Source organism: Balearica regulorum, chromosome 4 (assembly GCF_011004875.1).
Source record: "Balearica regulorum gibbericeps isolate bBalReg1 chromosome 4, bBalReg1.pri, whole genome shotgun sequence".
Lineage (NCBI taxonomy): Eukaryota > Metazoa > Chordata > Aves > Gruiformes > Gruidae > Balearica > Balearica regulorum.
Genome location: NC_046187.1, coordinates 11000632 through 11014547, shown reverse-complemented (window position 1 = coordinate 11014547; position 13916 = coordinate 11000632). Strand labels below are relative to the sequence as shown.

Below are 13916 nucleotides of genomic sequence, written 5' to 3'. Positions count from 1 at the left end.
CCTTTTGTCTATGTTCCCACATCTCATCCCCATTGGGACTGACGTTGACAGGCTGGGCCAAGAATCATATTAAAAGCTTAGAAAACAATATTGGGGGAAGCTTCCCTCCTGTTACTGGGTAGTATTTTTTTTATATACATATATTGAGAGAGGCAATATTCAGTGGTAAAGTTAAGACACCTTGGCAGCCTAATTAAACCACAGTCCTATCTTCTTAACTCTCTTATGTGATGTGCTTCAAAATTGCCAAGCCTTCCTTGCCTAGCATTTGTGCTTCAAAGTGTGGCATGAAGGAACTGACAAATAGGCAGCTGCATTGTAGACTTGACTTAACACAACTTGATTTAACCATTTGCTTTTTCTTCTGTAATTTTTTTTTTCCCCTTCCCTAATACACACAAAGTGAATCAGATGCCTGGTATATGCGGCACAGCTGGAAGTCCTGTTGTGCCTCAAGAAAACCTTGTTGATCAATACCAATTCCATGTAACTTACTGTGCATTCTTTGATCTTTCTCAACTAGTTATTAAAAACCCATGTTCTTGTGTTAGTCATCTACACACAGTATTTTTGGGTTTGAATTCTCCAATAGTGATACGGGCACAGATAGCATGGAAAGGAAAACATAATCCATCTGGACAAATAACACTGATTGACAGAGTTATTTTTAAAAACACTTATCACTTGGGCTTTTATGTGTAAAATAAGATAACAGATCTTTTCATATTTTTTTAACTGAGAAACACTCTCCAAGTCCAAAGAGACTGTTTCAACAAGTAATTCTAGACTGATGTATCTGTACTGCGATTATTCACAGTAATTTATAGTTTTGTCAGCTATGCATTACAGGGTATATACGAACTAGAACCAGATGATGGACTATCAGCAAAAGTATAAATATTGTATTTATCTTGAGAGTTTTCACTAGATGTGTTTGCGAACACATTCAGGCTGGAAGCAGAAGACATTAAGAATGAACTAGAAGCTCTCTTCAGATTTTACTGATCTCATGTAGTGAATGAGAATCTGGCCCTGCAAATGCTTCACAGCAAGCGCGTGAAACACTATTAACACCAGTCACATTTCTACACAACACATCAGATGCAGTCAATCAGAAAGTCCGAAAGAAACAGAGTACTTCATTTCCATTGTCTTTTAACTTTTTTCCTACTTCCTTCAAGTAGGAAATCATTCTCAAATGGGCAAGCAAATTTTGATTTTACACCTAACAGTATATCTGCATCTAAAAAGTGCGGATAGCAGGTCCTGTTATGATCTGGACATTTATTTGAATAGTAATGCAATTTCAATTGGTTACCAAGCAAATCTCAGTCATCTAAAGCTTATGTTTATAGAAAATAACTATTTGTTAGTGGTATCCCAGAGTACCTGTGGAGTTCCTTTGAGCTAGGTGCTACAAAAAAACAACCAAATCCCCCCAAAACAAAAAAAATTCCTTTATTCTAAAGAGCTTATATTCTACACAAAAGGAAAGCACCAGAAATGAACTGCAGTTAAAACTATTGAGAATGTGTTTCCTGATCAGATAGAAAGCTAAATCTTATACCTGCTTCTTAGTCACTAATCATTCCTACCTTCCATTGAATGTACTGAAAAATATATTTCTATACATTGTAAGTCTGTTGAACTGGAAAGCTTAGTAAAAATCAACATTTAAAGGAGAGAGATTTGAGGAAAACCTGAATAATTGTGTCCTACTGAAGAATTAAGTGCAGAGTATATCTATCTGATATATGTCGGTTCATCAGATATACTATGAACCACTTATAAAAGAAGCCTTCACATTGCTGCTAGGGTATTTTCTAGCATACAATCACCAGCTCTGTCTGACGTACTTTTTGGAAATGCTTCTAATTTATATGAAAAAAGTATATGAAATCACTGTACATATTGTTGTTTATTTTTAATTTTCTATGGGTTATAAAACGCACACTGAGAACTGAATGCAAATCGTTTCCTCTTCAGTGTTGCTGAACAAGATATCAGATTCTTAATGAGGAAAAAACAGAACATCAGTTTGTTATGCATCTTATTCATGAGTACATCCAGAAAGGATGAATAGATGGCTGACTGTAATAAGGAATAGCTAATGATACACAGCACAGTAGACATTTTCATTATACATCACTTCTCTTCAGTTACCAAAACTATAGATTAGCAATGATGCTAGGAAAAGAAACACACCTGACATTTTGGTGCTTGATTCAGCTCATATAAATGAGCTAATTTTCAATAGATTGTTGCAAGCTCAACAGAACTTCCTGAACAGCTTATATTTTCAAATTAGAGATACAGAGAGCAAAACTATAGATTCTTCTCCTTTACATTTACTTGACACACACACACAAAAAAGAAAGCAGTGATAAATACATATATATGTATCATTCAAATCAGTGAAATATGATGAATGATAAAGGAAAAAGACAATAATAATAAGCTATGCATTCAGTGTAAATGACTCTCATTCATGTTTCTGCTATTTTGCTTCAAACAGTCCCAACAAAGGCCCTAGCATAGCACAGAAAGACTTTTGGCACAATAGAAAACCCACTGAAGTGGGTTTTTTGTCTGTTTTTGACCTGTATGAAAGTAAAACATGCTTACATAAACTGATGGATCAAGGCTCGTGTTTTCTAACAGAGAGTTATTTTTATCTCCTGGTTTGTGAGTTTTAGTATATGTTTTCACAGTATCATGACCATGACAAGACCAACTCCTTTTTTAACCTTAAAGAGTTACGTTCACTTTTGATTCTCAGCTACAGTGATTGTTTTGATATAGTGAGGAAGCGAGCATTCCTGAACATGAAAATTAAAGACAAATTGCTTGTGCTAAATATACAAGAGGACTCCTTAACCACGTACCTCTACCCCACCCTACCTGCCAGACCCCGTTTTTTCTTCCTGCTCTCACATCAAATATGATCATTGTCAAATGCACAATATGAAGCCCAGGGCCATGCAATCTTTTCTTTGCTGACCTTTGCAAAACTGGTTTATAGTCTCTCATAGGAGACTGAAATTAGTCTACTGGGAAAGAGAGAAGTATCTGGGGTCAGAATATGCTTTCCTTCCTGAAGAAAGCTATGTGAGAAATACTTCAAAAGAGGGAGGTAGCCTTTTCTTCCCCTCTCTTACTGTTGTAGCCAAAGCTTGAATGTTTCATTATTCCATCTCTTTCCAAGGGGTGCTTTATTTGAACAGGTTCTTAAGGAAATACCTGTAAATGGAAATCTTATGACTGAAAAAAATCTTAGTAAATTTGTGCTTCCAGTCAGAACCAAAATTGTTCCTCCTATAGCACACCAAAATATAATGAAAATAAGCTGTTTCAAGCTTCTGATGTAAGTGGGGATTGTTCATACACATGCAGTGCATCTAACAGAAAAATAATTCTATTCAGATGCCACAAAAAATGGTTGGCATCTTAATTTTTAACAGCTTGATACTGAATTATTTCATGTAGTGTTCTAAATGAAAAATAGCATGGACACCTTATTCTAATAATTCTTTCATTTTAGAAATACTATTTATCCATTTTAACTATAAGGAATCTGATCCCGCTTTATAAATAAAGTTAATAAAGGATTATTATGTTTTTTGTAAGTGGAGACTGTTTAATCTATAGAGTGCACAGGGTAACGAGTTGCCTATTTTCTGGATTGTAACATCTATAGCACTAGCTGTTACTGTTCTTATAACACCTCACACCTGCAATGCGGTCATTAATTATTTATATACAATTTATAAGTAGAAGAGAAAAAATATAAATTAATTATTGTCTTATTTGTTTGCTGTGTCCCCTTTCACAACGGTGAGATAGATCTAGGAAGCATGAAAGAGAACAATGGAAAAGTTTTGGAGGAAAGCTATTTCACATAGCCAGAATACTAATAATGAGGATGATGTATTTGTTTGCTATTTCGGAGTGACTAATTAGAAAGCTGCGTAGACTTCCATAGAAGCTACAGAGGAAGAAACCAAACATCAGATTTATGCATCTCCAAACTGACGATGAGCTGAGGTTTGCCAAAATTTAAGATCTCCGAGCAGCGGCGTGGATTTCTCATTAACTCTGTTTTACTGTATAATGAGGCTTTGGGATGAGCAAATATGATTTGTCATGCAACTTTAAAAATACACAAACCTGTATGGCTTTATTTTCTGTTCTAGCCTCTCGCTCTTTTCTCTACATGCAATACCTTTGAGAACAAAACTCTGTTAATGTTCTGTTACATTTTTAATGAAGAATAATAAACTGTTAAATCACACATCAATCATTTTGCTGCATCCTTAATGTAACAGATTAGTAAACTCTTTGACAGTTTTGCTCTTACTATATGAGTAGAAAGTTGCCAAAACATGGCTGATAAGTGAAAAAGGAACAATCCATGAACCAGAGTACATCTACTAACATGTGCTTACTGTCTGGTTACTAAAGCAAGTCCATTGTTTCAGCAATATACAAAAGCATAATTCTGTAACAGGTATAAAAAACAAGGCAATATCATGAGATACTGCATCAGAGATGTATTTTGAGATGACTATTATAATTTTCCTGAATATGCCTATGTAAGTCAGTTTTGGTTTGGGGTTTTTTTTGGGGGGGAGGGGGAGGGGGGCAGGGGTGGGTTTGGTGGGGTTTTTTTTTAAGGTACATGCTTCTCAATAATAAAGCAAAGGAGAGCCCAAACCAGAACACAGAATCATAGAATCATCCAGGTTGGAAAAGACCTCTAAGATCATGAAGTCCAACTGTCAACCCAACACCACCATGCCTACTAAACCATGTCCCTAAGTGCCACGTGAGATCCAGCCTCCTTCTTTCCGAACTTTTGGAAAGTCAAGATCTTCAATCCATCTCTCTTACAAATGCTACCAACCAGGTCTATTCCTATTTGCCAAACTAGTACCTTGAAATTAAGCTCATAAGAAATTCATAAACGTTAGTTTTAATCTAAATCTTGACCAGAAGCCTGCAACCTACTTTTCAAAGCTCAGTTCTCTGATCTAAGCTGCCTACAAATTGATTTAAGAATTACAAACACTTCGATGAGAAAAATCAAAAGGAGAGAAACACACTCTTGTACTTCTGAGAGGCAGACCTCAGACAAGCCCAGTAAAAGAAGAGGGGTTTCCTACAGGGTGGAATCCACCATGGGCTAGTACCCAAAGTCAGGTGAAATAATCACTGGGGATTCATAGGACACAATGCTGTTAAAGACAGATATTAGACATATTATTGTGCATTGTTATCAAAGTATTTGAGTAAAACTCAAAGAATTTGCTAATACTGCTAATGCATCTGATTCCACTCAACCACATCAGCAGGCATGTGCTTTTTCACTAGCAGAAGAAGTCATCTTTGATATTCTTTAAGGTTCACTAAAGGTCACAAGTAATTTTTTGAGTGCTCCTCAGTGGAAGATTGCTGCTAATGGAAGAGTCAATGACAGCTAACTGTATTAAAACTGGACTTACATTTAATGTCAGTGAACGGCTTAAAAAAAAAAAATACCCTTTGACCTTCTAAGAAAGTATGCTTATATACGTAAATATCTAACATTTAAGGTCTTCATTGCAGCAGCTAGTCCAGGCTTAGGCAAAGGGACATAAACTGCTGCTCCTTCAAGAAACAGGCTTTCAGCTTTCACATGCTTGAAATGAGGACAGTTCTTTGGGAAACAGGGTCTACTTTTCCATCAATATGCTAGATCTGTTTGCTAGAAACGAAATGCATGAGCATTAACCTCAACTTGATAGTGCACAAGAGAAATCTTTACAGTCAGGAGTGGTCAAACACTGTGAAAGTTATCCATCCTTGCCAAGAGGAAGAGATTTCTTGCAAGTTCTCCTGCTTAGCATCTGTGAAGACACTAGCACAGATCTACACCTGATTGTATCTCAGAGAGAGGAAGTCTGCAGGGTGTCTCAGGTGGGATATAAACATCAACTGACCTGTCTGATCTATGCAGATTTGACCCTCTTCAAGGAATCTTTCTTTGCATGGCTCTTGAGCAATAGGGTTGCTGGCGTTATCTCACATATATATGCAATACATGTATAATCTAAAAGTAATAGTAATTAACATGGGGTGTTTTTTTTCCCATCAGAGAATCTGGCCAGATAACATCATCAGGTATAAACTGTTGAAAGGGAATGCAGAAACAGAGACAAAAATTTGGTCATTTTTTGTTTTGCAACATTTTCATAAGGCAACAAATATCTGTCATTAAAAAAACCTGCATGGTTAGCAGGAATACAAAATCATTACAGACATGTTTTGTGCACAACAGCTTCTCCATAGAGCTAAGGTCAGCTAAGCCATAGTCTGCTTCTATGTACTTCTCTGTTTCTGTCACAGGTTAGTGAATATACAGCTCAGGAGATAAGAGAAAGCAGAGCATTTTCCCCAAAAAAAGAAGAGTTATAACAAGTGCAATAAAGCTGGTAAGCAAATAGCAGCTTCATGTGATGAGTAGGAGGAGCATCAAAGCCTGGAACAGCTGTGATTCAGAGCCTTGACCTGGAACAATTTTGCAGCCTAAGTGACATAAATATTTAGTTGGTCCATTGTATACTGCCACCTTCATTGTTAAAATATTTTAGCTGTTTCAACTTCTGGCAGTTTCTTAACATATTAATTCAACTCTTGCCTCTGTTTCCTCTTCCTCATTACTGATTACAAAGTCAGGTGCTGTCCCAACGATGGGGATAGCTCTGGATCTGCAATTCAACTTCCACCGAGGTCACCAGACAGCACTCTGCAATCTGCCATGAAAAGGCGCCTGCAGAGCTCTGCAACAGAGACTTGGTTGGACTTGGTACTCTTCAGTCTTTTTTATGGTTTACATGGTTAGTAGGTTGCTATGGTGGATTGTTGCTAGGATCTCATTCCTTGGGTATAGCACGGCCTGTGTAAGCTACTTTGAGTTTAGCACTGGCAGAACAGATATTGGCAGATACTCATTCATCCCTCAGAGATAATGTATAGAAAGGACTGTAACAACTTTGGAAAGGCTGTCCTTGCATCAATCAATAGCCAACACAGGAATAAGATGCCCTATGCATCTTTAGCAACCATCACACAGATAAAGGCTGTTTCACAACTGAGTCCACTGAAAGCATACCAGGTCCCTGACTGGATCATGGATCACACATATATTGCACTGTATTGGTGTACTTGCCCCCATATCTAGGATTTATGTTCTTTTTTAATTTTATGTATGTAGTTGCAAGGAACACTAAATAAATCTTAATCTTGTGCCTGAGTGAAGAGAAAGTGCAAAAAGAGATTATACATTATATTTTCTAGTTTTCCAATCTGCTTACCAGATTCTTCTTCTTTAATACGTGCAAGTAGCAAGAGTCTATTGGGTCAACTAGCTTATAATTAATTATTGATTAGATATTACAACCATACGCTGAGATTCATTTGGAAACCAAAGTGCTTCCTTGGTACTTATGTTAGCATTTATTAAATATGCATTATTAATCTGAATTATGTTGTGTTCAAATGTAAGCCCTTAGAGCAAAGATAATGATCACAGCATTAGTATTTGTAAAACAGAATTGATTTTCCAACTTCACCAAATTAGCTGAAATATGGGATAGGCTGCAGGTATTGAAGAATGCATCTACTAGAGAAAGTTGGCATGCTTAGGTTTTTCGATGAACCCCAATAAAAAATAAAAACAAACCTAAACTTAATTTATTTCCCTAAATATTATAGGGATAAACAAGATCTAGAGATCTTTAAAAAAATAATAAGTAAGAAACCTTATTCATACATCATGGGTCACACATTATTTCTATTCCAGAAGGAGTCCTTACAAATTTAAGAAAAAATAAGGAAAAAAAAAACATAGAAAAGTAATTAACTTTAGGTTTCCATATGCAGCTATTCCACAGAAAGCCAGTAAAACTACAGTGAAGTAAATAGTTGGACATTTCACTATATATTTTGAAATAAATTATTTTCTTTTTCTTGTGATTAAGTATGTAGGAAAGAAACAAGACTGCTTAATTGAGATATACGACAAATAATATTTATGACATTTGTTTGGGATTTCTTAAATTTTGTATTTTAAACACATCTTGAAGTCTCACCGTGGAATTCACAACTTAGCAATAATGCTGTCAACAAACTTTTATATACAACATCCAAACTATATATGCTTGAATATAGATTATTTCAAGGAATATGGTTACATGTCACTTTGCAGAAACATGGAACTGAATGTAATTTTGATAAGAACAACTTTGAGCATCCTTGTGTAAATGATCTGTCATGGCCTTTTTTATGCAGACAAGGGTTAACTTCAGCATTATAAGTGTTTCATAAAAAAAAAAAGAAAAAAGGCAAAAAGAGCAAGAAATCCAGTATTAGGTATTACATTACATATGTTACAGGGATAATTTCGTTCATTTATCTAATGCCTATTTTACTGTTTCTCTATAGCCAAAACATTCTATTATTTTCATTGAGAATTTTCACATTTATATTCACACAGCAGCAAGAATTCAAAAAGAAATATACTGACATGGTTATAAACGTCACAAAAATTTGCAGGGTATTGGGTGGGAGACACAGAATTTGAAAATACCCTTCTTTCTGCTTTTTTCTTTGTACATCATCAAAATGATGTTTAAAAGCGGGGAAGAAAGAGGAAGCATATTTGTTATTTTGTAATTATGCAGTGTGCAGTTTTTCTGACAAGACTCTGCAACACTTGGAAGGGATGGGGAGCTCAAGAACAGGCTTTTGCCTCACAATTTAAAACTCCGGCACAGCTAAAATCGGTTAAAGGGTATTTCACTCTTTTTTGTTGTTGTTGTTGTCATGGGATTTTTTTTTGGCCACAGAAAAGAGCCTGGTGTTTCATTTATAATATGGCTACTAAACCTGAAATTCAAAAGGAATATCGTGACAGAGAAGAAAACGGATACTTGGAGTTAAGTATGTTTATTGTACCTACTAACCTACTTACCACTTTGCATGAATAAAATATTAAAGCAAAACAACAACAAAAAAATAAAAACATCACTTTGGGGTTTACTTGTTTTTAGAATTTAAATAAGGACAAGAGCATATACTGGTTTGATGTTTGCTTGCACTAAGGAAAAAAAGTGAATGTTAAACTGATAGCAGCAGTTTTAAGATACGTTTATATGTATACACGCACACACACAAAAATTACAAATAAAGAGCAGACCAGGGAGTACGAAAACATCTTTTTCTGTTACCGATAACATTGTTTTTATAGTCATCATTCATTTTATGTCTGTATTGTGCTTCTGTCGTTTGGGTCTCCCTTTGCTATGACTGCTTTTAAGTTCAGGTATATTTACTTTCTGCTCAAAAAGTTGATAAGAATTAATTTACAATCACACTAGTTGGAACAAATGAAGAGAAATGTTAATAACAAATAGAGCTTGATGCAGTGTCTACTCAAAAAATAAATTAAATGCATTTTGATCTTTAAAGTGCAAATCAGTTTATGAGAATGTTTTCCCCCATTTGTACCCATAAGTATTGACAGTTATTAAGTTAGATACTGAAGAGCTTACCTATTGTTCTGCAAATACAATATGATTTTCAGCAAACAAGGAAGTGAATAAAGCACCTGGAATATAAAAAAAAGACATTTTATCTAGTAGGCTGCACACTGTTGGTGCACATCTTTGAAATTAAGCCTCATTATTTTACAGGTGAAAACGCCTTTCACATACCTACAATTATTTCATCACATATTATGGAGACTTCATTTCTGATTAAAGCTAATACAGTGGTATACAACAAATGATTAAACTTAATCTCCCTTATTATTAAGTGACAACAACATTTTATTTAAATAAAGAAGTTACTACTATTTCCATTTTAATATATCAGCGATGGAATTATTTCTTGTATTTTTTATATATCTGCAGTTTAACATGTTTCAGCAAAGAAAACTCAGACATTTGTTTTCACAGGTTTGGTGCATGTGGAATGAACATATTTTGCAGAGTACTTGCACCAGGAAAAGTAAAATTAATTGTTATGTTGGGAAAAAGGTTTGTAAGCTTTCTCACCCCTACCCCCCCCCCAACAAGCAACATAATGATACTCTGAACAGATTTCTTATAGGTGCATGTGTCATCTGGAAATATTTGTAGACTGTATCAACAGTTTACCCCAAGAGGGTCCCATGTGTATATGTACTATGTCATACCATTATATATGCAATATAAAAAGGCACACACAAATGTTCTTTCTGTCTTCTTTCTCTCAAGAAGTTAATTCAGCAGTCTCAGGTTACCAGATTACTCTGATTACAGGGTAGAAGGGAAAAGGCTGAGTGACAAAAGAAGCAGATGGGAGAGGAGAAGAGAAGGAACCACCTGCTCTGAAGTTACTGTTCAATCAATTGGTGAGGTATCCTCAGGTACCCAACAAGCACTGGAATGACTATTGGGAGCAAGTATACTGGAAGCTGTGCCTTAGCTGGTGTGAAGATTCAGAACGTAATCGAGGTTAATAGAACACGTGGGAATTTATTCCCCAGTCTTTGATAAAGGTTGGATGAAAGGCAGAATTTCCATTCTCCAGGAAATCTAAAAATCTATTTTTCATTCTGATTCAGAAAGAAAATCAATAGTCTGTATTTCCTGTAAAATGAAAACCCTTCCAAAATCCAGCTACGGAAGGAAGGAAGGGGGGGGGGGGGGGGATGAAAAGAAAAAAGAAAGAGGGAAGAGTAGTTGCTAGGTAGGATGGCTAGATGTATTGCACACTTGAAGGTGGCTGTACCCAACGAATCTGGGGAAAGACAACCTACCTTGCATTTATACAGTCCACAAGAGATGTGCATACTCTCTTTTTCAGCAGAAACAATAATGAGAGCTGGGTATTGCCCTGTTCGAGGCTTCCTCTGAGGCATTTGGTTCACATCTCAGTGCAGACTGACTCCAGTGCCACGGGTTTGCATACCAACTAACCACCACCTACCTCTGCTATCTCCCCTCTTCCCCCTCCTTTTCCCCTTCCTTTCCATCCTCTCCTTCAAATACATTCCTCCTCAGAGCTGTTGTGCTTCGAGGTGCAGCCTAGCCCACAGAGATTAATTTAACTTAGCATTGCTAAATGACTAAAATGTTACGGGCTTTTTTCAATGCTTTGCTTTGAAAAAGTAGGGAAAACAAATATTGATTTCTAATTTGATTTGGCTGTAAGATCTACAGTTTCCTGTGGTCAATTGTTAACTAGGGTCCTACCTATCTATTAAGTATTATATTTGGAGATAATGAGGGAATGCTTTGTCATATTTTTTCATTGCTGTCACCCGTCATGATTATTTAAATCTAATTTCAAAATAAATGAATGAGTGCAGTCCTTGCGCCTTTATTCAGGCGCTGGATCACTACTAGGCCATGTCCAGGCTTCACAACTTCCTTATGGTGAAACCAGAGAAAAGCAGAGGCTTAACTTCCAGTCATTATATCCCTGAACAAAATCTTTCAGCTTCTCCTTTTGGAATTCAAGTTTCATTTCCAGGCCAGCCAGTTTGTAATCTCAGTATGACCCATTTATTTCAGTCCGCACTTGCACAATACCTAGGTCCCATAATGAGTGAGTTTATTATGGAAATTTATTAATAGGCATACACTTAGGACAGGGACAAATTCTAACAAAAATATAAAGAGACTATATGGGAACTGTGCCTTGAAATACATAAACAAGTAACTTGAAATTTGATTTTAAGAAGATCACCCAGAATTAGTTTCCAGTATAGAAAAGTTCATTCCTCTAAGCTAAGCTTAGCAGCTTAAACAAGTTTTACCTAGTGTGTGAACATTAAAAAAAAAAACAAAAAAAAAACAAAAAAGAGCATGTACCTCAAGAGTGAGAACTCTTGGAAACAACATGAATACTTAAAAAAGAGAGGTAAGAAAGGAAGTGGTACAACTAATAAAAGTAGTATAATTCACATTGTGCTTAAATTTGGTTTTCTTGTGTTACAATAAAAATAAAATGCATCCAGATATTTTGGTCTACATTTGTACAATATGTTCTCAGGTTGATCTGGAGAATATTTGGGCATTCAGGATGCACATTTGTGTGTTGTGGACCATCAATAAAAAGTAAATTAATGTATACATAACATTAGATATAACTGATGTTATTTACAGTATACAACTGAATATCAAGCAAGTGGTGCTTAGAGAAGTGAGCTAAAGATCTGTATTGAAATCTAGCTGGAAACAATTTTAATTTACAACAAAGAAGATCTGAATACATTTTTTAAAAAAAAAAAATAAAAATACTGAGGCAAGGTAGTAAGTTCTCTGTCATTAGAGCTCCGTAAGAACCATCAGATAATCATCTTTTGGGGAACAGATTATACGTGAGATTCCCTCCAGTCTCACTTATTTGTGTTAATACTTACACTTGTGTACACGATATATATACACACATACATATTGTAATGCTCCTCAGCCAAAAAGTGCATGATAAGCACAAATGATTAAACTTTGGTTTTCCAGTATAAGAACATTTAAAGTTTTCTAGAAGCTTTAACACAGCTACTCTGATACACCTTTAAGTAAAGCCTTCACAGGGTCCTCAAGAAATGACTTTAATAGATAAATGGAATTGAAAATATGTCTTGTTCAGCTGTCTTGTTAAGCTGGTATGAGCTACTTTAGTCTTGCCTCTCCCAGAAGCTAATTTTCACTTCCAATTCCAGGAAAAGAAATCTGATATACAGTAACACTTATCTGAATGTAAACATCAAAGCAAAAAGCTCGACAAATATAGAAAAGCAAATTCATCCAGAAAAGATGTAGAGCAGTGTCAGTACTTGCTAGAAAACATAGTCTCCCAGAAGCTCCAAAAGCTCCATCCTCCTACCTGAGCTAACCCCCTAAGTGGAGGAAGTGTGAGGGATCAGAGCAGCTTTGTGGATCAGATGGTGAGACCTGCTACTAGCCAGGTAAAAATGATGAATGAGGATACATGAAAAAGTAATGAATTTTGTAGATGAGCTATTATTAGGTGTACAAAACCAACTAACCCAACCAATACTTCAAATTCTGTCAGTAATAACAAAATGAGCTTAGGAACGGGATGCTCAGTTCATCGTGGTTTACCAGAGTCCATTTGGTAAGGGCTAAATAATGCATGCAAATTTGGAAATACCCAGAAAGCCTCAGTCAAAATTCATTTTATGTCTCAAACTTTGAGGAGAAACACCAAAACCCCCTCATCCAGTGGGTGAATTGCCCATCATCTATGTACAATGCATGGTTCACTGACTGACTTATCACTCTGAGAAAGAAATCCATTTGTAGGCTGTAAATTACTAAGCTGAAACTTCCATGCTAGTAGCTTTTAATGCACTTTGTTTCAGGAATGCTGACAAAAAATCCAGGGTGATGCATCTTCTTTTACTGCAAAATATGTGTTACAATTTAGAAATATTGATGAAAAGTGAAAATCAATTTCTTCTGTCATACCTTTGTGCAGAGACCATTTGGAAGGTGATATGCTGCAGTTCCAATCACTCTTACATTTTCCAGCACCTATGGAAAAAACAAGTAGATAAAATAAAACGGTCAAAGGGGAAAAAGAACAGAAATTTAAAGATACATGCTTCCGGTGACAGTATACACATCTCCATCAAGAAATCTGGCATATTCTTTTTATTTGGTGCCAGATCTATCATCCACTTAAGTGAAGATATAGGCTATTAGTAGCTACGGTAGGAGCTGGAACAAACCTCCAAACTGTGATTGTCAGGGTCTTTCTTGCTTTGTGATATTTTATATCAGCAAGTATTAAACAGATACTGCATTTTGTGGGCATTTTTACAGCATGCGGATAATAACAGATTACAAAGCGCTCATTGAATAGTG

At 35.8% G+C, this 13916-nt stretch overlaps 1 long non-coding RNA gene across 1 annotated transcript; it reads right to left on the bottom strand.

Moving 5' to 3' along the window:
• Positions 1-9322: 9322 nt before the first annotated feature.
• On the bottom strand, positions 9323-13569 carry LOC142601596 (uncharacterized). Its single transcript, XR_012835097.1, has 3 exons — positions 13518-13569; positions 9591-9646; positions 9323-9374 (listed from the first exon to the last, which is right to left on the bottom strand). It is a non-coding gene; the product is annotated as an uncharacterized LOC142601596 (long non-coding RNA).
• Positions 13570-13916: the final 347 nt, after the last annotated feature.